General features: G+C 38.8%; 1 protein-coding gene and 1 long non-coding RNA gene across 2 annotated transcripts in view; one reads left to right on the forward strand and one right to left on the reverse strand.

Annotated features, from left to right (window-relative positions):
- Window positions 1-24,748, reverse strand: LOC121633555. Its single transcript, XR_006009082.1, has 4 exons — window positions 24,739-24,748; window positions 19,731-19,739; window positions 1,465-1,472; window positions 1-71 (listed from the first exon to the last, which is right to left on the reverse strand). It is a non-coding gene; the product is annotated as an uncharacterized LOC121633555 (long non-coding RNA).
- galnt14 (UDP-N-acetyl-alpha-D-galactosamine:polypeptide N-acetylgalactosaminyltransferase 14 (GalNAc-T14)) overlaps window positions 1-25,253 on the forward strand; it is a 242,583-nt gene that overhangs the window by 9,767 nt on the left and 207,563 nt on the right. The window lies entirely within an intron of this gene.

Raw genomic sequence — 25,253 nt, forward strand, 5'->3', positions numbered from 1 at the left:
CATTTTCCTCATTAAATTTAAAATAAGGAAAGTTGGTTGTTTGAACAAAGTAAATGGAAACTATTCATGTCCTTTTTGTTTTAAAATTTAATACTATTTTCAGTTTAGATCAGTGTAGATCAAGACATTCATACAGCCCTGATAAGAAGACACAAACGAAAGCTTTTAACCCCTTAAATTCCAGAAGCTCACCGTTGGGCCATCAGCTGTTTTCTGCTGTTTTACTGTGCAGAAGTCCTGCGTATAAGAGGGAGAACGTACCACATACTGTTAGAAAGTTAAGATCCAGTTCATTTCACTCATGCAAAGGATGTTTATGATGATCACAGTGCAGGGGCTGAATGGTGGTGTGGAGATTTGCACTATCGCCTCATTCAAGAAGGTCCCTGGTTCAAACCGTCGGGTCCTTTCTGTGTGGAGTTTGCTTGTTCTCTTCAGGCACTGCCACTCACTGAAGAATAATGGATATATTATACAATCTAATATACACTTACATTGTAATTACCAATTTTGCCAATGTGAAAAACTGGAAAAGAAAAGGATACAGCTAATTTTCTGGAGAGAATGGGCTGGATATGAGGATGGAGAAGCCTGATGTGAAGACAGAATGTGAAATCTACGTCAGTCCACTGTGCACAAACTTGCAGTAAAACAGTACAGGTGTGTTTTTCTTGCTCTGCTCCCTACACACACGCAGCTTCAGTTTTCATTCATCAGCCTTTAGACACTTTAAATCTCCATTTGTGCTCCTACACAATGTCTGCTTTCAGAATCTTGTTAGTTTTTATTTACCCACAACAGCTTGTAAAGAAGAGGTAGGAGCCAAAGACCCATGTGAACCGGCTGTACCACAAAATATGTCTGACTCACTCATCTTGCACGTTTTTTAACAGTAATTGTTCTTTTCTTCTTTCCCACTTCTCTGCTGTGCTGTCACCCGTCAGTGGCTATGGGGGGAATTAATATTCATATATATGGTTAGGAATTAAAACGATGGCTTAGAGATGCTGTGAAATTTAAATGGTTATACTTTTCAGGTTTTTTATATTCGTGGATCTAATTTTGTCTGATGTCACATGAACGCTGACAGAAAACGTTACCGTCTCACAATTTCTATTCAAGGATTATCACATTACTATGTTTACATGGACAAATATTTATTACACAGTTGCTGGTTAGACTGGGTTGCTAAGTTTGTCCATGATGGATTAATGAAATGTAGCTCAGCATCTAACGAAACCGAATTCTGTTTACAGGCGTCACAAAAACAACCCCTGGCTTGTAAGAAAAATGAAAGAATCATCACTGTTTTAAAACATAAACTACTCACAATTTCAGCTTTTATATGATGAAAGAATGAACCTAAAATACACTAAAACCTTAAATGTGAACTTGATTTGATGTTTTGACGACATAATGTTCTCTAACAAAGTGCCGCAAATGTCTGGACCATGAATGGAAAACTAAATGTTCTGCTTCCAACAGCTTGTACCTAAACCTCTTCATCACCCTGTTCACATTTTGATCATCAGACCAAGATGATGCCGACTACAGGACAAGCTACTGGGACATTTTATGTTGTGGTTTACCCACAACTGTGGTTTGTTTCAATAAATTGTTTTGAATGAAGAAATTATCATTGATGATTCTACTTAAATGTCCTGCATTCATGATTTAATATCAGTTTAGCATCAACTTTTTACATTTTCTGTAAACTTTACCAGAAATTTGAATATCCTTAACTTTTTATGAACTATATTAACTAGTCATAAAAATGTAAAATAAATTCAAGTGATCAAATTACAAATGACTCCATTTCTGTTATGCAGATGTCCAGTTTTATGGTAGAATTTGGAACAATATTCCCCCTTAAATCTTCTTTATAAAACATTAGTCTTTATCTTAGCTGCAAACAGCATGCTTTCTATGCCTGACTTGTCTCAGTTCCCCTCTTTCGTTTTGCAAGGAAAGAAGATCGATGCTCCAATCACCATGCTCGCCTTGTGTATCACAACGCCTAGTCGCTCCACAATGCCACAAGACACATACACAATACCCAACTCTACACTAGATTATGCAGTAGCACACATACACAAACTGGATGCACACACAGTTGAAATTATTCATTTCCCCATATGAAATGCAGTTATTGTTCCTTTCTCCTTCCCTCTCCCTATCAGGAGGTATTCACATGGACAAGAGGAGAGGGAAATGAGTTTTCAGAGGAGCTATAACCAGCTCCCAGGGAGGGAATAATAGTAATAATGTTTTTTATGAGGCTCTCAGTGCAGTGTGGCCCGTTGGTGGGCTAACTAGACTGTCCTCTGGTACCGGGGGCCTCATTTTAGTAACACCCTTATCGTGGGGGGAACAAACCTGACTGTTGTTCAACAGCTACAACTGTTTTCAAATCACAGAGGTCACCTGAGAGGTTGGCCCTTTATACCACCACAGTACACTGGCTTTTAGAGATGAAAGGGGATATAAAAATCACCTGCCACATGTAATGATTTACAGAATTGACACAATTTAAGTGTTAAATATTGTTTAATTTTTATTTCTGTAACCTGGAATTTTCCATTAGGGTGACTGATTACCATGTAAGCATTTTAAGGAGGCAACATTTCCCAGTTTTCCCATCTTTGTTTGTTCATGAGAGGGATGTGAAAAAAGCATTTTTTGTCATAAGATGTAACATTACTGGCTTCATTACTCCATTGATGCCTCAGACATCAGGCACATTTCATATTTTTCTTTAGCTTCGATAGACATTCCCTAAGTGGGTAAGGAGTGAAACACAGTGCTGATGCTATGGATGGAAGAACTTTTTCCAAAGATTCTTCTATGACAGGCTTCAGAAATAAACACTATTCCCAATTAAAATGTATTTTAAACACAAGTAGTTGTTGAAAAGGAGCAATTGAGAGTAAACATAATTAAAAACAAACAAAAAGGGCTGTTCAGTCTTGGTTTTAGATTGTTGGAGGATCTGTTTTTGGAAATGTTTTTCCAGGCCCACACCTTTTAAGACTTGTGCTGTATCTCACTAGATATACTGACCAAAGTCCTGTTAGAGTTTTCCTAAATATTGCACTGCTAATAAAGCTAGTTTCTCTAGTGCTTCGTCTAAAACATGGAAACAGAATCAGATACCCTGAGGCTATGATACTTTTCTTTTTACTACTGAACTTGGGCAGATTTTTGCACATTGCCACCCCCTTAATGAAGGCTAATTTGGCATCTTTTCTCTGAGCTCTCTCCAGTCAGTAAAAGTCAGTCCCTCTATTTCTTTCCTGCTTCCTCTGATAATGTCCTCTTAGATTTCTTTGATGATATAAAATGGCCAGTGTGTTGATATCCAGTTGCTGACGTGTGACATGGTGCCGTAAAGCACCATCAAAACCAGTCAGAAGCATGGAGTTTCTAGGTGGGAAACTTATGCGGTGTTACTTAAAGTTGTGTGAACAGTAACTGTAGAACAACTCTGATGTCTTGTATTTCTAGTTCAGTTTTCATGTCTTTGCTCTGGTGTTTTCTCTCCACCTGTTTTTTGTTTAGTTGACTCCATCATTGCTCAAATTACAGTTGAGCTAAGGGAGCTGGGCTCCGAAAAGAACATGAGCTCCTCTAAAGACATTCAGCTGATTCTCAGAGAGGGAGCCTTTTAATATATTCTACTTTCTGGTTGTATTTCATTTTTCCACAGGATTTCTGATGTTTCTTAAAAAGAAGAGCATTATTTTTTCAGTGTAGTGTGTTTATTCATCTCTATAATCTTATTATTAAGTAAATTTTCTGACACACAGGTGATCCGTTCTATTTCTTTAAGCACGTTGGTCAGCTGTATTGTTTTGTGCTGTCAGCAGCTCACACTCCGACCACTTTATTTGCTGCTTTTTGTGGTTTTTAAAAGAACTTTCAGTCTCTGTATGAGATGTTTCTGATTGAATCAGCTGCGTAAAGCTGTAGCAGAATTTAGCGACTAGCTTTCCGGTCATTTCTTCTGGTTTTTCCTGTGAGCTTGTGACTCCTGCTTGTTCCTGGATTTTTGTCTTTGGCCTTGCAAATGTTGGAATTGTTTTTTACTAAATGTTTAACCCTGTTTACTGTTCAAGCCTTTTGCTCTTTAACTGTGTCCTCTGCCTTAATTATGTGTCTTTATAAAGTCAGTTTTTACCTGACTGTGTCCTGATTTTGGACCCTCCATCCTCATGTCGTGACCAGTGAATTTTCAGTGTTTTTATATTTCTCTTCATTTGGCTCAAAGTACATATCACATGTATCTAATTAAGACCACCGGTGCTGTGTGTTCCTGTCCGTAAAGGTGAAAAATCATGTGTAAATGTGCAACTTAGCAAGATTTCTGCAAGATTGCTGTCAGATTATTGGGAAGAAGTGCATGTTTAAGAGGGCTGAACAAATCAGCAGTTGGTGGCTTAGATCTTTAGCTCTACAGAGCAGTTTCAGAGCAAACTCGGCATTTCCTCAAAAAAATCTTTATCTTGTAGCATTTACATGATACTGCATCACACCTTTATTCATGAAATTCAGCAGTCCTAAAATGTTACAGGACATGGAACAAAACACAAGGAAATATTGCTGCAAAGGGTTCCCTGCAAAAGCTACAGGAAACACACATATAAAGTGTGTCTTTTGGCCAACTTTGCTTGATAAAATCTTTTATATAGCATTCAGTACATCCACAGCTGAGGGGGCTGCCTCAGGTTGCAGCCCCTTGAAGAAAATTAATAAACTCAGTGAAACCTGAGCTTTACTGTATTCTGTAATTTACACTTTTAGAGGCTAATGCTGCATCCATCTTTTTCTATACTCATGTATTCTAAGGCTTAGTTGTGGGGGGGTTGATCGTATCTCAGCAGCTACTAGGCGAGGCTGCACCCTGGATGGGTTGCCATTGAGACAGATTTTGATAAATAGTTATATAGGTGATGTTTCGGTAATGTTGATGAGTATTTTTTTGGGATTTAGGGCTGCGTGATATCAGGAAAATAATTTGCAATGGCAACATGATCTGCGATGTGCGGTGAAGTGCTGTTCTCTTCAGCCACGAGTTCTTCTGCATCCACATATTCATCACTCCTCACATTACCTTCCACCACCACACCATTCACCCCATGTGCTCTATTACCCCAGCCGTTAGCATCTCGATGACGCATCCAGAAAGACTTCATTTGGTTCACCATTGATACACAAAGAGCATGAATCCACAGCAGCGTTTGGAACAGCGTCACATCGTTCTCTTAAAATGTGCAAATAGGGAGTAGCTGCTATTTATTGCAACAATATGTGGATATCACACAGGCTAATATCGCAATGAAGGTAAATTTTCTATGTGTTGTGCAGCCCTATAGGAATTGCTCTAATGTTCGTATGTTTAGCCTTTTCAGGCTTGCATCATCTCTGGACCTGTCACTGTACTGTCACGTCTCTGAAGGTGGCCCTCATGTTGGGAATGACTACTCTGAAGTGGGAACTGGAAAACAGGAATACAAAAAGATGTTAGGGGTTTAAACAAAAAGCAAGCTTATAGTGTTGCCAGATCTTATTACACAGACAAACCACCAGAGCTATAAAAACAAGCCTTAACAGCCCACCTGATCATTAATGTATGAGAATACCGACTATGGGGAATTAATCATTGATTGATTGAAAAAGCCCTCCTCAGTTCTTTGAGCATCACGGAACAGCTGGTTGTGAGAGAAGCTTTAAAAGTTGCAGTAGTTCAATGTGAAGGCACAATTTCAACATTCAGAATCCTAATTATAGTAAAAGTACACCTATAGAATGAAAGGATAGGCCTACTTGAAGCACCTGAAGAAACCTGAATAAGCAGAAAGACTAATTTCAGACTTGCTCTGTTATTGATTGTGATTACTGATCCAGTAATGTCAGATCCAGCTAGTTTTGGCCTCATTTATATACTAATGGGTAGATGAAGTTACAAAAAAGTGGAAAGTGTTTTTCAATAATGTTTTTTATTCTCATGTTATTAAATTTTGGATTGGAGAAAAAAAGTTTTGTTAAGAAGAGTAGGTTTTAAATGAAGCCACACCGGCCTCTCTCTTTGTCCCTTCATCCTTTTTTATGTTTATCAGTGCTAAACTATGATGTGCATGTTTCACACTAAAGAAGTGACTTGTTTGGGCTGCACATAGCATTTAAAACAACTCCTTTTTGGTTCAGTTCATTCTTTTAACCAGTTTAGTTTTGCCTACTCGCTGCTATATTTTATCCATATCAACTTTGTTAGTAAAGTAGCTGCAGCAACAACATTAATTAAGCTTTTTTAAAATGGTCTTACTGACTGTCATTTGCATGTTTGGGGGAAGGAGAGAGGCAGAGATAATGGATAATTTATGCTTCTTAAGACATGCGAAATATTTATTTGGAGCAAGCCCAAATAATCAGTTGCACTGAAACAACATGCACAAATTTAAATTGTGTTCGTTTGCTTTTAAAATTCTTTCCTTTAGCTCTCCTTGCACTGTAGTTTCTCATTAAACAGATACACTGCAGAGCAGCAGTTTACCAGGCATCTTGCATTAATTTCTGGTCTCAGTGGAAGCTGTTAAAGTGTTAGTGCAGTATAATGCTGAAGTACAGGGCAAATTGGTGGTCAGGGATCAGACAGTAGGTGTGTTTAAATGTCCTGATGGAGAAGGGTGGATTTAGAGGAAATGCAGATGAGTGAGGTGTTTTTTTTTTGTTTTTTTTTTTTTTAGAATTTCTTGTTTTTCTCCTGTGGTTTCAGCTAAATGAACAGTTGCTCTGATATTGTATACAGCCAGCTAATTTGCAATCACTGTGCCCTTCCTGCATGAGCAAGTACGTTTCTCACAAAAGCACAAGAAATGGTGTTTTACATTTCCCCCCTTCCTCATTCCCTCGTCTCGTCAGAAAAACCTGCAAGAATCAGCATAAAGGGGACTTTTTAAAGTTGAGGATGCGGCACAATCAAGCATCTTTGTAAAATTATCCGAGTGTACTGTGTGTGCGTTTGTCTCTCACACACGCAGATAAACATGACGGTGGAAAGAAGGTGATAATTCTAGCTTCAGTTATTGTGTTGGACCAGCTTTGCAGGACAGTGAAAATAAATCAACTCGTGCGGAAATTCTAGTCACACATATTTCATTTATATTGTGTTGGTATACTTGTCATTTTGTGTCAGCGTTTGTCTCCACTTGTGCTACACATACATGGGTTTTTTTATGTCTTTATATGTCCACTGGAAATGTACTTTGATGGACAAGGCATGCATCACTGCATCGGTAATAAACACTTGGCTTTGTGGTCTAAGAGAGAGAGAGAGATGTTTCACGTGTTTAAGCAAAACATTTGTCATGTTTCCATCATGACCAGGCTTTTAAAGCGTCATATAAACCACAAACCTGACTGCATTAGTTGGTTTTGTGAGTTCAGGGAAGCTTGTTAACACAGCTGCTGAAGAATCCTGGAATTTGAATTTGCATAAGGAAGACATTTAAAGATGTCTTCCACAGGGCTTAACAGAACATGTGTGCACGATAAAGACTTCAGACAGAGAAAGTATTGCTGTGGCAGCAGTACGGAGAGATGAAAGGACGGATCATTATCTTTTTAATTTTACAATTAAATCTAAAAGGAAATTAGATGAAAAACTTGAATCACAAGATAAAGAGAACCTCATTTATGGAAATCTTGATGCACATGATAGTGTTCAGGCTGTAAATGACACCCTGAAACTTCCTGTGTCCAAGAATTTGAGGATTTTTGCTGGAAGACGTCTGATTGATGACCAGTTAGAAGTCTGTATCCTCTCAAATATTCTGCTTTAATCTTGCAGGTTGTTTTTGTAAACGTCAGAGGCAAAGATTTTGTTAATGGTGCCAAATTTGTCTGACATTTGCAATTCTCACCTTGATGCTTGTATGAATAGTTTGTAGAGGCTAAACGGGGATCAACAGTGGAAAAGAAAGATAAAAAGGAATGGTTTAAAGGAAGAATGAGAAGGTGTGAACTTGAGGGTAAGTTGAAAAGTAGTCTGAAAAGGTATAATGATAAAGAATTAAAGTAAAAAGGTGGAGGTGGTATAAAATGGTGGCGTTGTGCAAAAGTGAGAACTGCAGTTTTTCCATCTTTTCCTCTCACAAAAGATGGAAAAATTGCAAACTTATAAATAAAGACAGGGCAGCAGGAGCTGCGAGAAAAGGAGATAAAGAGGCAAAAATGCACAAACACGCACAAACAACCAGGAGAACAACAGTGAGTCGACAGGGAGCAAATGAACTCCTTTAAAGCAGACAGAGTACAAGCTGTTCTCGCTGTCGCCAGTCATTTGTGCTTCATGTGTCATTTCTCCATTCAGTGCCAGTCACAGCCAGCTTCTCCCATCACCGCCTCTGTTTAACACAAACACGTATCAGTACTTCCACAGCAATCCTGCGCCGGCTGTAGTGTTGAAGAAAACATGGAAGAAAACACTAAACATCATTTCTGACTTAAGAGTTTTCAGGTATAAACTCTTTTCCGTTGATCTTTGGGCTTCTGATCATGCTGATCAACCTGGAGACATGTAAAATAAAATAAATACTACCACAGAGCTGTTGTACCTTTTCCAGTTTTGGTGATTGTCTGCTGTGACTTCCTGTATTCCAAAAGTCTGAACCACCCTAGAAATGCAGAAACAAACCCAAACATGCTTACATTTCATCCAGATGGAGACTTTTTTTTTGTCTTTTCTGTTTGAGACCCTTGTCCAGGGCATGTTTCACACGCACCAACACTGTTAGACACTGAGGCCATTAACCTTTTGTTGCTGTGTCCCCAGTTTCACACAGCTGACCCTAAATCTAAATAAAATAATATTCCATTTCTGAGTGGAAACTCTATTCGTGTTCCAGTTTACACGATGCAGATTATTCAGACTGCAGCCTTTTGTTCTGCACAAAATTCCACCAGTGTCTCTTTAAACCAGAATCCAAAAACCTAGTCTATAAGGGAATAAGCCCATAGTCGGTCATAAGTGAAACTGGCAACTCTGGGGCCTTATGCATTTTTTGTAAAGCTGTACATGTTAGAAAAATTTGTAAAAACTGTGCTGGGATGTATCTGTGCAACGAGATTGTTTGCATGTATGCACAATGTGACTAAAACGGGGAAACTCCTCATAGCTTCATTTGATTTTTCTTACTCCCAATATGACTTTATTCAGGTTAAGGTGTTTAGAAAAGGCTCTTTACATGGCATCTTATTCAGTGAGGTGCTAATTGAATTAATGTTGGTGTATACATGCTCTGCATGTATAAAACCGTATGTAATTTATTTATGACCGCTAGTAAAACACCTAGTAAAGCACATTATTATTCTGGTATTTAAGGTTGACATTTTAGAGGTAATGATCTTATTTTTATGCAGGTGCTTCCCATAAGGGCTTTTAGAGGTTCATATTATTTATTCAAATTCTAAGAAGAATATTCCTAAATACATCACTTTTTCCATTTATACATGGCCAAAATTAAGTTTGTCTTCTTCTCTCAGTGTTTAGTTTCCACAGCTGTTAATTCCGACTATTTGAAACTACTGAAACATTAGTCCTGTATGTTTTCCTCCTAATAATTAAGTTTGACATGATATGGAACAAACATCCAATTACTTTAATTTATTTAACTTTCCCTTCCTCCCATCCATCACCACCATGATGCTCTGAGTTCACATCATTGTGGCGACAGCTACAACTACTTACTTCATGGGAGATGCTGAATTCATCCAGTGTGCTGAGGAAGTTTTCAGCAACATGAACAGCATGTTGAACAGCTCATAGTTTCTGACAAGTTCCCATGGGACTGACATGCATTGAGCTGTAACTGTCAGACAAGCACGTTTGGCCAGTGATGCCCATATCTGTGGTCTGTGAGTATTATTCTTAGGTAACGTATTACAGTTTCCATGTGTGTCGTGCAGCAGTACTGTATCTACTGAGATTGTAAAGTACTGGTGTTCGCAGTTCCACCATAAGTCTCTGCAATCTCTCTTCTGAATCAACACCAATGGTGAAAACTTTTCACGTAGAAATGTAGCTGCACAGCCTGCTGTAGCTGACTGTGCTGAATAGCAGGAAGGCAAACACAACTGGTGGAGGTGACTCCACTGTCTCATGTGGTGGCAAGATAATAGGTGAATCTGTAGTTGTTGCCACTGTAGTGTAAGACAGCTGCTTTTAACAACAAACAACCTTTTCTTTGTTATTTTACCATTTAATTTAATTTAAAATGTTTCTAAGCACAGCTTCTCAGATTACTCTGTGTTGTGAGTGTCTTATTGGGGCAGCTTTGCTTGCTAATCTAATTTGTTTTCCATCCTGTTAAATGTAAAATTTGCCTCTTTTCCTGGTTTTACCTAGGTCAAGGGTAGGCAACTCCGGTCCTCGAGAGCCACAACCCTGCAGGATTTAGATATTTCCCTTTTTTAACACACATGGTTCAAATGAATGAGTCACTGAGCAGAACTTGACGAGTTATTTGAGCCATTTAATTTGAATCAGGTGTGTTAGAGCAGCGAAACATGTAAAATTTGCAGGACTGTGGCTCTCTAGGACCAAACTTGCCTATCCATGACCTAGGTATTTGTCAGGTCAAGCTGATACTAGAGCGCCGCCTGCTGGTTTTAAAAGTACACTCCTTCCGTCCAACTCCGGTCCTTGAAGGCTGCAGACCTGCAGGTTTTAGATGTTTCCCTGCTCCAACACACCTGATTCAAACTAAACAGCTCTTTTCAAGAGCTTGTTGTCAAGTTTTGCCCAAGCATGTTGATCCATAAATCTGATTCAAGTGTGCTGAATCCAAGTCCAAAACCTGCAGGACAGTTCATGTAAAGCCAAGTCTATATGAAGTACTTACAAACTATAATTTTTTATTTGAGTTTAGTACTGACAGTCAAATGTCAAAGAAAAACTGACAACCTTACTATACTAATACAACAAACAAGTTAAACATAAGCCCTCCCACACACATTAAAGTTTACGGTTTCATTGTGGAAAGTTTTTACATAAATCACATATCAGTGGAGTCATTTCTGAGCCTCAGCCTTTATTCATTCATTCATTCATTCATTCATTCACTTTATTTCTGACACTTTGGACTGATCCCAGGAAAAATACAAATTCTTTCATAGCACTTTCTTTTAAAGCTGCCGTTTATGAAGCCTAGAAAAAGTGTTTCTTGTCGACCGTATATAATGATGTTGTTTTAGCTGTCATCCCCACCGGTGCACTTCCAAGCCATCAGCGTTGTTTTTGTAGTTGTGGAGCTAATAGCAGATACATCCTTTCCGTTAGCTGTTAATCTTCTTGCCAAGGGTGTGAAGAAAGCAATATTACCAGTAGGATTTAAAAGAGAGCGCCTATCTCCCACCTCATTTTCCTCCTCAACTCCCCACTGAAAAGATTTTTTTTTTTTTTCTAATTTGTCCTTTGCAGCAGTGACACAAACACATGCACATATTGTTGTGAATTCCCAGACTGACCCGTCTCCTGCTCCTGGAGGCCAAAAGAATTGATTAAATTTAGAGCTCTACACACACTACTAACAAACACACTCATAAAGCTGCTGTCAAGATATTTTTTCAGTACAAAGCTCTGGCTGTATGTTTTTCGTTTTTATTACTTCTCCTGTTAGTCGTTCGATAACAATACTCCGTGTTTTTGTGTGTCATTTATGTGTCAACATCATTTTTCATTTCATTTCATTGTAGCTGAAATGCCAAATATATTATTTCTTTGGAGGCTTGATGATGGTTAAAGGTGAACGAGAATGTGTGTTTGTGAGGCAGGTGACTGAGGAAAATGGAAGAAAAAACACATTTTGTATTTTGCCTCTTAAGTTTGTTGGTATTCAAGCGGTTTGCAGAGACTGAATTATTGCTCTGCTTGCAGACTGCTGGCTCTGCAGTGTTTGCTAACCAACCCCACACCACAACAAATATTTTGTCCAGGGCATATTCAACGATGTAGGGAGCTTTTGGGGAAGAGGGTGAGGAATAAACAATAAGAAACAGCTGTGATCAGATAAAGTGTTTCTCAGACTGGTGTCCACTGGGATGTATGGATTAGAGAGACAGGGGAGAGCAGATGTCTGTGGAAACAACAGCACCTGAATTTTAGATATAGATGGTGTTTGCTTGGAGAACAGGAAGGAAACATCCTGGTTACCCAGGAGTGTGTAAATATGTTTTAACATTTGTTAATGTAATCTGATTACAAACATGGAAATAATGCACTTTCATAATTCTGATTAGATTTAATCTGCTAGATCTGCTAAATGACTGTATAAGTTTATTAGCAGTAGTCCAGCTTTGCAAACAGTGAAAGACAGAGTGGTGGATAAGTTTCTCTGCCTTCTCTGGCAGCTTTAATTCCTGTAGAGTTTCATCCAACGTGCAGATATTTGCATTTCAAACCTACTGAAGTTCTCTGATCAAAGGCAGAAGGAGTCATTGATTCTGAATGAGATCACAGAAATTGAGCAGCAGTACGGTTTGTGACTGGTTGGTAGTATCCATCTTCAGAACTAGGACACCAGGGAAATGGTTTTGTTGGGATGTGCTCTGAAAATCAGCTGAGGACAGGAGCTGAGCTTTCAGGAGCTACGAACCGAGAGATGCAACCAGTGGAAACAGAGGAAGATGGAAGGTGTGTTCACTGACGGTAGGGGATTTTACTGAGACGTTGTCTCACTTGTTTCTTTACACTCGCACAGTGCACACTCTAAATTGGGGTCCAAAAACTATAAGAACAGTGAAGAAGAACCTGCAGCAGACTGTGCTGGTGGTTATTTGTCCCAAAATATCTTAATCTGACAGTAAGGTTGAAAAAGTGGTCTGGGAAGTTGGTAAAAAATAAACAAGGTTGTAAACTTTGCATAAGAAATTGAATGATGCTGTGATTGGTAGGTGTTTGGTGGGATATTAAGTCTTACCAATTGTGGTAAAAAACAAACACATTAGTCTGATATTTGGGTCCAACTCTAATCCTTTCACTTTAATTAGATGATACTTGACACTGACAGTAAATCAGTGGAGTTTTCATGCTGAGGCCTTTTCTTCATGTGTGACGAGTAAAATCTTCATCTGAACAAGGTAACGTTTAGGTCACTGACCATCTGTCACCTCATATGAATGCAGAACCTAACACATACAGAAGACCAGCCTTGGGTAGTTATGAATGTGACTGAACAGAGACAAAGCCTTGCAGGACTGCAGAGAAAAATGCTTAAAATTCAAGGCAAATTTTAGCTGTAAACACCTACATCTAAAATTTCATTTGTTTGTCATCCTCCTCCTAAATCTAAGCTGTCTGTGGTGGATGCTTTTATCCCTGCCTGGATCATAAATATGCAATGTGATCCTCATCTGATGCCTGTGGGGACTCATCTCGCCTCTGCTGCCTACACAGTGAGGTCAAAGGTCAAAGGATGGGCTTGACCACAGAGCAAACACAACCTGTAGCTCATACAGATCCAGTGCAATCCTCACGGCACTATTCAGCCACACTCTGACTTCTACTTGAAGAGGAGGCAGTTCAGATACTTAAATGCTTAAGAATATTTTATAAAAAATATGTGAATGCCAAGTTTTACTTAAATACAAAAATAATTTATTGCAGTTTTTACTGAACAAAAGTGTATTTAGGGTTAATTTAAGATGTTTTTTATAAACTGAGCACAAAAATTGAGGATTTTTCTTTGTTTCTTTGTTGTAACAATGCTTTTTTTTTTTTTTTTATGAACGAAAGCCAAAAATGCATTTCCCTCACAGATGTATCACCATTTAAACGAGAATTAAGCAGACTTTCCAAAGGTACAAGATTTATTGCCAAGACGTAGTGCTACAACAAAGAAATAATCCACCAAACACAAATTTCCTTAACTTTTTGTGCAAAGTTTAAATATATTTATGCCTTTGGTTTTAAGTATTATTTGATTTATTTTGATCGTGCTAATTAAATGAAGAGGTGCAAAGTCTTAAACGATGCTTGCGGGTCAGTCTTGCTAATTATTTCCAGACTTTTTCTTATAAAGGACGTCAGCTTTACAGCTTTTTTAACTGTAAACAGAAACTGATTTCACACAACATGAAATCTCTCATTTTCACGTTTGTGCACCTGTGATCCCATGATTCATCACACCGCTGAGAGTCCTGTCTGTCTTATGAGATAAAGTTATGAGTAGGGGTGTACATGTCTCTGTGTGTGCTCATGCATTTTAGAGGATGCTTTTGCTTCAGAGGATGATTGCTTTTCCATTTTCACTAGATAATTCCCCGGACTGTCAGCATTTAAGCTCATCAGGAGCTAAATGCTTGCTTGGCACATTTCTGTTTGATTTTCATGACTTCCCAAGAACCGAGAAGATTAGGCAGATCAGACCAATAATAGAATGAAGCGCATGCTTTATGAGTTTTTCATCTGATGAACAAACACAGTTATCTTGCTTTTGTAATTCCCTGATCTGTGATTGAATGTTTAAGTGGATGCTGGGAACGATGAAAGGCGGACATTTTAAGTCTTGTATTGTTTCAGCTCTGCACCAATGTGGGGGGGTGCGATAACATAATTTGTGTATTTGTTAAGCTTCTCAAAAGCTGAACAAGATTTTACAAAAACAAATGAAAATGCGGCGGCTTGGCTGTGGACACTAACTGTATTGACTGTAAGGATTCGTGTGCACTCACTAACTTTCTCGCTATCTGCCACCTTCCTTAAAGGAACTGTGTAAAACAATTACTGACATCTAGTGTTTAATTTAGAAATTGCACCTAACTAGAACATCAGCACCTTATAAAACATATGTAATGTGAACATTTGTCCACATGTAATAAAAAAAGCCGTGTCAAACTCAGAGTTGGGAATTGTGAGACAGATTCCTGAGTTCTTGTTGTGCAGCATCAGCCTCGTGATGGAAAATAGTCATGAGTATTTAAAAAAGTAATCTGGAGCAATGCAGGAGTTGCATGTTTTGGTGTGAGATTGTTGGAAGTCTGCTAACTTGTGCAAAACTGCATCTGTATCATTTGGATAAACTATCTTTTGAGGAAAAGCAAGTAACTTCGGTTCCACTCTGAAAACATTTGTTCTTGATCAGTTTCTATCAGGTAAAAGTCCCAGTTGTGTTTCTTTTGTTTAGTGCTTTTTCCTGTCCTGAAAACAGCTTCTTCTTTTCATGTTTGATGTACCAACAACCAACTCCTGCACCAGACCAGTACTCTTCTGTGTACATTGCTTTTTGGTACAGTAAAATGCCAGTCTTCCCATGTACAATTATAAATGGGTTCTTTTAAGGATTTAAAAACACAACCATTTATTTAACAAAGCAATTATTTAAGTAAATTTAACACACAAAGTAAAGGAATGTGTGTGTGGTGAATTATTTCTTTGTTGTAATAATACTTAATGGCAATAAATCTTATACTACTGGAAAACATACTTATTTCCCTTTTTAAATTCTGCCACTTTTATAAGGAAAATACATTTGTGGGAGCACCAAACAAGAGTCATTAGCATAGAAGGTTTGGCTGCTTTTAACTTGGTGCAACCCACATACTCATCTCTGCTGCTCATACTACAAATGCATTTTCCTTACAAATATTAAAATAAGGAAATAAACAGTCTTTGCAGTGGTAAAAGATTTATTGCCAAGAATAGTTGTTACAACAAAGAAATAATCCACCAAACACAAAATTTCTTCTATTTTGTGAAAAGTTAATATTTTTTGTCACATATCTTTATTTTTAGTCAATATTGTACAGTCTCGACACACAAATAATAAGCTGTCTCCACACGATGCAGCTGAAGACAGAAAAGAGCATGTACCACCGCCATCCTGTACAAGAGGACATGAACCGCCTGTGCAGAACAGGACAGATAATCTGGTTACTTACAAATAATCTATGTTTGTATAAAGCTGCACATTAGATTTAGATTATAATTAACCAAAAAAAAAAAATCTATCATTTAATCTTTTATGCATTCAACAACAGATAAAACCAACAGAGTGAAAAGTTAACATTAAAATCATTTTAATTAATCACCAGTAAGACTGACCTTCCTCACTGACAGACCCCATGAAAAATCTGGAAAAAGGAAAATGCTGTAAAGCTGAAAACAACGGTGACAAATGTTCATATTCCCTCCACAGCCCACCTTCAGGTTGGTATATCAAGGCCTTAATGCACTATTGACTTGTTCCTTTATTCCTCTTATCAAAATGTTGCTGCTAGAATCGCACTTTTTATAAAACAAAACTAACCCTGTGTGTTAAATATATGCAGGTCTGTCTGTTTTCAGATGGCTGGCTGCATATGTGTGTGTTTCTTTGTGTGTATGTTGGGGTCATGGACAGAGATGTATGAGCTGGAACAGAAAACAATGTAGAAACCAAACAAGCACCGATGCTGCAGGGAGAGATCTATACACACCCTTAATTGATGACTGAACAGCGTCTGTGTGTGTGTGTTTATTCTCCCTTGTTCCTGTGCATGAGGCGGTGTTGAAGGGGAAAAGAGAGAGAGAGCAGATGAGAAGGGGTTGGTCTAAAAGTGTGTGTTCTGGGTGTGTGTATTATTGACGAAGTGTTGCTCTCCCCAGACCTGAGCTCAATAAGAGCTGACTTCAAACAAACAGCAACCCCTTCACAGAAGGGACGAAAAAAAGGAGGTAAAGAAATAAATGAAGACAAAGGCAAGAGGATGATAAATAAAGAGAGGTTGTCGGGCAATGTAGCGTAACGGAGGAGAAGAAGTGATGGGGGGGCATCAGAAATGGAGAGGAAAGATTAAAGGGGGCAGATGAGAGAATGCAAATAAGAGAAGAGGATTGGATGTGGGAGAAATGGAGGAAAAAAGGTGGCGTTTAATCAAAAAAAATCTTTATTCCATGCAGCTGAATCACATTTTTTTTTGTTAATGTTTTTTAAGATTCTCAGATTAAGCAAAATTGTTCTATTTTCTTTAACTTTGTGACTCAAGTAAAAATAAAATATATCTATTTAGTCATTTCGATCGAACACGCAGCTGTTTTGTACCAGAAGTTGTTATAAAACGATCTGAAAGTACCACAGTGAGCCCACAAAATCAAACATAGCACAGAGAGTAAGGACATTTGTGTTTGGCTGATTATTTCTGCCTTCTATAATACCAAGTGTTGTATGTCTTTGGGAAGCCTGATTAGTCAGCTTTATAACGAGGTAACACATGTAAGGCAAAAACGTGGGTAGGCTACAATTTTACCTTGAAAGGGAAGTTTATACATATTCAGAAATGAAATATCATTAGCATTAAATAGCAAAGTTCTACTTCCCCATATAAAAGCTTTATAATCTCACCTTCCAACGATGTTGTTTGAAGTCTGTTATTTGAACAGCTGAGTTTTATCTCTTAATAGAAACTCTCTGTGGATGTTCTGCCCCCTCCGCTCTGATTAAAGCAGAATGTGAAGCGCTGTTTTATCATTTCCATTGACTGTGTCTGCTGCTTTGCTCCTCCTCAGTGAGCCGGACTATAAAGCGTGATAGCACCCATGAGTTGCTCTGAAGCTGATCTGAGGATCTAAAGTCCCAATCCCGCACAGCAGCGTGCATTTTCCAGAGATAACAAGATAGAACCTGAAGATTGCAAAACTTTCATACTCCGCTGCAGCATGAGGATGAATCAGCAAACTTAAGACAACAGGAACAGAAAAAAAGTGTGTGAATTAGGTCTGTCTTGCTGTGAGTTGTTTCAAGCATGGATCGTTCATGCGCAGCATTCGACCTGTCTGGGCTGTGACTAATCCCACCCCTCTCTACTTTCTTTTGTTTGTTTTATTTCTTTCGTCTGTATAATCCGTCTTTGGGATGCTTATCTTTGTGTGGGTTTTGAATTAAGGATTTCAGTGCCAGCCTGAATCACTTAATGCTTAATCTGCTGCTGTAAATCCATTTTTATGTTTTTCATTTCTACAGAGGATTTGTCGTTGTGCATGACCAGAGATCTCAAATATATTTAGCAGCTCTGGCATGTATTTTCTGTTTCATTTTATTATGTATCGTCATTGTAATCATTAGAGATCTCATAATTCTTTTTGTTGTTGTTGTTGTCCTGGTAAAAACAGCAGCAAAGACCTGTCCTAGCACTAACATTCAACCAATCCATTGGAATAAGAAAGGAAATAAAGCCATCAAAATATAAGAAATAAACAGAAATGGTGGAAACAGTTATAAATACAAACTTCCTCAGTCCAATCTTCATGTCAGATAATAAGAGGAGGTGAAATAAAGAGAGGTGGAGGAGGATTCTCTTCTTGCCACTGTAATAAGGCAACTGATGACCACCATCTGTCTGAGTTTAATTTGCTTTTAAGCAAACAGAAACAAACTAATAGAAATATGATATTTTTTGATGTCATTACTACAGTCATTACAAAGGTTATGCATCACAATATAATACAATGCTTGATGTTTGTGTTTGTGTGGTCATGTGGTGCAACTGCAGGAGATAATAAAGACGCATGATTTATCCCTTGGATACACCAAGTAATACATCATCTGACTGGTGCACAGTTTAAGAAGAGAGAGGATGAGGGATGTCTGTGGGATGTGGTTAGTAAAAATAGTGTAGTAAATATTATATTAATTTGTAAGCTTGGTCTGTTTTGGTAAAACTAGTTTTCAGGCTGTATATTGTGTTTCTGTTACCATGTTGGACTGGATTGTCTAATTCTCTTCCTGTCCCTGTCTTCCAGACAAGTATGTGTCTTCAAACGGTAATGTTCTCTTTAGTATCAGTCCTGCATTCACAGTCTGTCTCTATTTTCTTTAATTCTTCGGCTCTTTCCCTGAACCGCTCTGACAAGCTGGCGATACACTGAAAGTATTAACACTGAGACTGCTGATGCTGACAGTCGTACAAGAGCAAATAGCTTTTAATTTATGAGGATTTTCACTGGAATTGAAACGTAAAGGATATATAACTGTACCAGACGTGACTCGGCTTCAGGCTGTTGTAAATGATCATCAGCCCACAGATTCATAAGAAAAGTTTTAACCTCATTATGTGGATTCAGTGACAAACTCTGATATTTTTATCAGAGAATAGAGCCGGTTGCGATGCAGTCCCACCTGAATCCTACAGGTGGTTTTTAACCATGTCACTTACACAACAACACTAACTAAAACATTCCTCTCCCCTTTTAAAGGTGTTTTTCTTTTTATTGCCATGGCGATCACCACCTTAAACACCAATTTACATGCAGAAGACATGAAAAAAAAAAAAAACTGATTACCTTTAGGCTGTGACATCTTTTGGTTAAAGGTGGAAATTGATGATTAGTTGATGAGGTATGTCATCTCTTTCCTTCACATGCAATAGCTCTCATAGCTGCTGGAAGTCACATATGCTGTAATTCTACACCTCATCTATGTGCATGCCTACATGCCAAATGAGCATGTTATGGGTAGCAGGACAGTTTCAGACTGTCCATGTGGAGACAAGCGTAGGTGCAGCTGCTAAAGCGGAGGTCTTCAACAGGGGGAGCGCATTTTTTGACTTCACTAAAAAACTCTACAAACTCAAGAAAGGTACCCTCCACCTCTGTGACCACAGGTGAAAATGTAAGTGGTGAGGATAAGGATAAGAGCGAACAAAAGAAGATCCAAAAATATACAGGTGATTATCTGAAGTTTGGATTTACTGTATCTCACTAATATTTACTCTAAATGAAATAAACTGAAGTTATTTGCAAGCCTGCAAACACATCATTTAGCTGTGTGATAGTCTCTGCTCTATGTCCCGTTGTCCGAAGTACAACTTTAATCTCAATCTCAACTTCATTTCTTAATCTCAACACTCCAGTTTAAACTGACCAAGAACTGGGGCAGTTACTGTGGAACTTCCACCGTTCCCATCTACAGTGTTAGCTGCCTTAGTGCCAAAAATTAGCCCAGATGTGATCGTTCGACCACATCAGTAACAAACGAACTTCTGCCGCTACCACCCGCTATCTTTCTTTTATGTAAAGACCAAAGCCTGGAACAACTTTCCACGTCACATCAGGACTATAACTTCACCAGCACTGTTAAATATATATATGTATATATATATATAAATTTGGACTGTTCATGCTCATTTTTTGTAGTTAAAAATCACCCACTACCTTGTGATTTTTCCTCCCACAAAACCCATGAAATCCCAGTCCACATGCAGCATGTTGCTGCTTTTATAATCGCTGCTATAATCTAAAGAAAATTTCATGTTAGATCAGCACACGAAACAGCAGATCAAACACTGATGTAAGGTGATGAAGCTGAGTGTACTGTCTATCGCTAGTAGAGTTACTCATGTAAATCAGGGGAAATATTTTTGCAGGAAATATTTGCCTGGATCTTTGAATCCCACCAGAGGGATTAAAATTAAGTATCCCTCTGTTATTAAACTAAAGTTCTGCATCTCCTCTGTCTCTCCCTGGCTTTACCTTTGCTGTCTGTCTCCACTGTGAGCTGTCAGAAAGTATGCAGTGACCATGACGCCTCAGGGGTGTATGTGTGAAGGTTTCACCGTTCTCATTATGATTCTAAATGAATCGGACTGTCTCGTCTGGATGAATTAATAAGTTCCCTCAGTGACTCGACACACACATTCTCATTCGCATACATGCGGCCCCACGCTGTTTGTCCAGCAGTTCGTGCCTCAGGTTTGTTAATTAAATGTCTGTGTTCATGTAAGCAGCCGTGTGAAGCATTGAGAGGATGCCACGGTGCATTAGGAAGACAAGCTAGGAGTGTGTGTGTGTGTTTTAAACAGGATTGAATCCAGAGGACCTTGAAAACTGGTTCTCCTGAGCTTCTTGTGAGACACAAGACAAACCAATCATAAAGAGGCGAGGAGGCCACAGGTGTGTGTTGATGTGTGTGAAATGGAGAAGCTTGATCTTGTTTGCTCTTCTTCTATTCCTTCTTTCTTCATTGGGGCTCGGTATCACCTCTAATTTCTTAAATTGATTTGATTCACAACAGCCTGATTAGATGTTGATCCATTTACATCAATTTTCCCATGAATATTAGAAATTCTCAGATAACTAGTTTTATAAAAGTCTGATCCCGTTTACATGACAATTTTGGAGTAATTAGACTACTGTAATAATCTGATCTGATGCAACTACATGCACTTCTGAAATACAATATTAAAAAGATTATTGTTTACATTGACCAAATTTATTTTGTTGTATGTACGTGCATGGTGATGTCACTTCCTGTTATTTTCAAAATATTCATCGTTTGTTGAACATGATGAAGTCCACGGTTTTAGCATTAGCTGCTTATGTGAGAGGTAATAAGCTGTTAAAGAATTTACAGGTGAATGTTGTCCAGTGGTGTTCTGGCACCGTTCTGGATGGAGTTGTCTGATGTTTCTCCGGGTATCTGCTGGAGCCACTTCTCCAGTGGTATTTCTCCAATGTTCGTTTTCCTGATATTTCTATTGTTGGGGATGCTATATCGATCAATACGGCTTTCCTTTGCTGCTTATCTGTGATCACAATGTCTGGTTGGTTGGCGACCACCATTTTGTCGGTCTGTATCTGGAAGTCCCGCAGGATCTTAGCCCTCTAATTCTCCACCACCTTGGAGGTGTTGCCCATTGTGACCGAGGAGTCTCCAGTCCATATTCTGCACAGATGTTTCTGTACACTATGCCGGCTACTTAGTTATGGCATTCCATGTATTCTTTACCTGCCAGTATCTGTATTAGTATATCAGTATCTGGATTGTTTCAGGGACCTCTTTGCACAGCCTGCATCTGGAGTCCTGCCTGGAGTTGTAGATCTGGGTCTCGATTGGCCTTGTACTCAATACTTGCTCCTGTACTGCCATGATTAGCACGTCTGTGCTGTCCTTCAGTCCAGCCCTCTCTAGCCATTGGTAGGACTTGTTCATATCCACCACTTCAGCTGTCAGTGGTACATCCCATGCAGGGGCTTGTCCTCTGATGATGGTTCCTCCGTTTCATTCTCCTCCAGGTTCCACTGCCTCAGGCTGTCACTCAGTGCTTCATCCCTTGGAGCCATCTTCCTGATGTATTCATGGAGCTTAGATGTTTCATCTTGGATAGTGCTCCTGATGTTCACTAGTCCTCGGCCTCTATCTTTGTGCTTAGCGTATAGCCTCTGGACACTGGATTTGTGCATGGTTAACAGCTTCAGTGTTTTAACATCTGTGGTCTGAACTTCCTCCTGTGGCCAGCTTATTACCCCAGCAGGGTATCTGATCACTGGCAGGATATAGCTGTTAACTGCCCGGATCTTGTTCATGCCATTGAGCTGACTTCTCAGGACTTGCCTTACTCATTGCAGATATTTGGCTGTGGCCGTTTTCCTTGTGGCTTCTCCATGGTTGCCATTTACTTGTTGTATGCCAAGGTACTTATAGCTCCCTTCAACATCTGCTATTCTGCCCTCTGGGAGTGCAATGCCCTCTGTATAGACTACCTTCCTTCTCTTTGTTACCATTCGGCCACATTTTTCCAGTCCAAATGATATTACGATATATGTATTATTACTGTATAATATCTGGTGCTCCCATCGGGCTCCATGTTGCTCTGCCTCTTATATATGTGCAAAGTTGACATCATTATAAACCTGCAGCATTGCTAACAATCGTAGCCAAAATGTTAAAATTCTGCACACAAGATACATGTAGGTTTGATTTCAAACCATCAAATCTGTCACTTTTTTTAAATTGTCCCTTTTAAAGCATCCAGTTCCTTCCTTTTAACTGTCATCTTTTCCCCTCCAACACCATGTTGCCCTCCTTCACCTTTCCTTTTGCAGCTTCTTTTCTTTCATTACTCTATCTTTTCTTCCATGTTTTCCTATTTCCACCCATCCGTTTGCCCTTCCCTCTGTTCCTTTTGTTCTTCATGCTTTGTTGTTAAAGCCACCAGGGGAAGACCTATGAAAACAGGCTAACACATTTACAGACAGACTCTGACTCCCTTCCCTCTAATGGCCCCATTTAGACAATGTGTCGCATCAGCAAGTCGCATGGCTAAATAATGAGGAGGAGGAGGAAGAGGAGGAGCGAGAGTTGGGCAGAAGAAGATGAGTGCAAGTTGTTTTCCGCATCCCTTCATCCAGACAGCTGCTACACTGTAAACACACATCATTGAAGTTGTCTCCCTGAATGTGTTGATCTGGGTGAGTGTGGGTGTGTTCATTCATCCCCTCACATGTCAGTGTGTGTGTTATCGTTGGAGAGAAATATGGCATCCGGATGTTTTTGCTGAAGCTCCTATCTTGTGTTTATGATTCAGTAGGCGAGAGAGAACATGCATTCTTTATGTCTCTCACCCTTTAAGAAACCTCGTTTCTCTTTTATGCATTACACAAATACACACTGAAACACACACTTCCTCTCCGTCAACACACTCCCTAGCCTTCCAAAAGGATACCTAAACTACAAAAACGCATTTACGCCTGCACACACACACACACACACACACACACACACACACACACACACACACACACACACACACACACACACACACACACACACACACACGCACACTCCTGCATGCAGATGTGTTTCTGTACCATCTTATAAATGATATATACTCTCTTTAAACCACACACGCTTACTGCAGAAGTGCATTCAGCTCTGGTTGTTTCTTCCGTTTTTGTATTTTCCCAGTTTGGAGCTGAACGGGATTCATGTCCTGCATTAACATTTTATATAGTATGAAGTTAGTATTTTGTAGTAGTATTTAGTTAGAAGATAATATCTTCTGGATACAGTGTGTTTTTGGTGCTTATGCAGACTGGCAGCAATTGGCTTATAATGTGTCTAACACTTGAATCTTTTAATTATTGTATTAAAGGACAATATTGATGCTAACCCTACTAAACTACTAACTGTGTTTTTTTTTTTTTTTTCCAAAGTGTTGCTTGCTGCAGGTTTTAAGGCAGATCCGAAACCTTCAAGGCAGCAACTTAAACTCGTCTGAGCTTCGAGAAAAATTACATAGAACATTGTGTTACTGTTATTTCACTGTCAAAGCTGGGTTTTTGTTTGCATTACTGCAGCTCAAAACTAATTTTAAAAGCCTCGATACTGTTCAAGGTTACACTGCTACCTGAGGGAAGAGAAGGAGTAATAAAATGCAAAAAATAAAAAAAATAAAATAAAAATGACCACATTCTCTCTATTGTTTATGACTTCCATTCATGCTTATTATTATTAACTCCATTTCTTTTAGCACATAAGAGAGAAAGGCAGTGCAGCCTGCCAGAGATGTTTACTGTTTATTAGGTTCATGTTTAACACACGTCTTTGGTTTGTGTCTTAGATGAGATACAGTCAGTGTGTTTCTTTATAAACGTGATCCACAGTAACTATCTCAGAAGCAAGAAGCCCCAATAAAAAGGCTTTTTTCATCTAGATTCCACATTCTCACCTGTTATTTTGTCCCATATTCTTCAGCCCAACCCTCATACACAAGATTTCTTTTCTTTAAATTATCTTTGGGAAAAGTTCTCCAGACTTCTTGAAGGACTCCCAAAGCTCTTCTTTAGTTGTTGGCTGCCTCTTCTTGTCAAGATCAGACCTGTTGCCACTGATTTTCAGTCCATTTCTTGTATAATGTGACATACTTCAGCCTTTTCTCTTGTTTTCTTATTAAAGAATGGCTTCTTGACATCCACCCTTCAATGAAGACCATTTCTGATAAGTCTTTGGCCAACAGTAGATGGATCAACTGAAGGTCCAGATGCATCTCTCGAGTCCTGTGTCAGGTCTTTGTTTAAGGACATCTGATACGTCTGATACTTCTTAAGTTGTCCTTCACTTGTCCAGTTTCCTTGAATGTTTTAATGGAGATTGGACTGTAGTTGTAGTCACAGTTAGTCACAAACAAAGAAACAGCAGAGAGGATTAAAAAGACAAAGTTCAGCATCCATCTTGTTAAATACCAAAGAGCAGGAAGTAAAAACCACTCAGTCTTCCTGAAATGAAACGACCTCTAAAAGCTGTGGAGATGCTTTTAAGAAGCTCCTGGCTGTGTACGACAGACGCTCTGATACACTCACTGTGACATTTATGACTAAATCTCACATTCATCCACTCTGATGATGACTGATACGAAGAAAATGTCAGTAAACTTAAGCTGCTACCAGTTATCTAAAACCCAGCAACTCTTTTTCTCATATATATAAGTAGGTTGTAACATGTTTT

This window comes from Melanotaenia boesemani, chromosome 22, assembly GCF_017639745.1.
Source record: "Melanotaenia boesemani isolate fMelBoe1 chromosome 22, fMelBoe1.pri, whole genome shotgun sequence".
NCBI classification, from domain to species: domain Eukaryota; kingdom Metazoa; phylum Chordata; class Actinopteri; order Atheriniformes; family Melanotaeniidae; genus Melanotaenia; species Melanotaenia boesemani.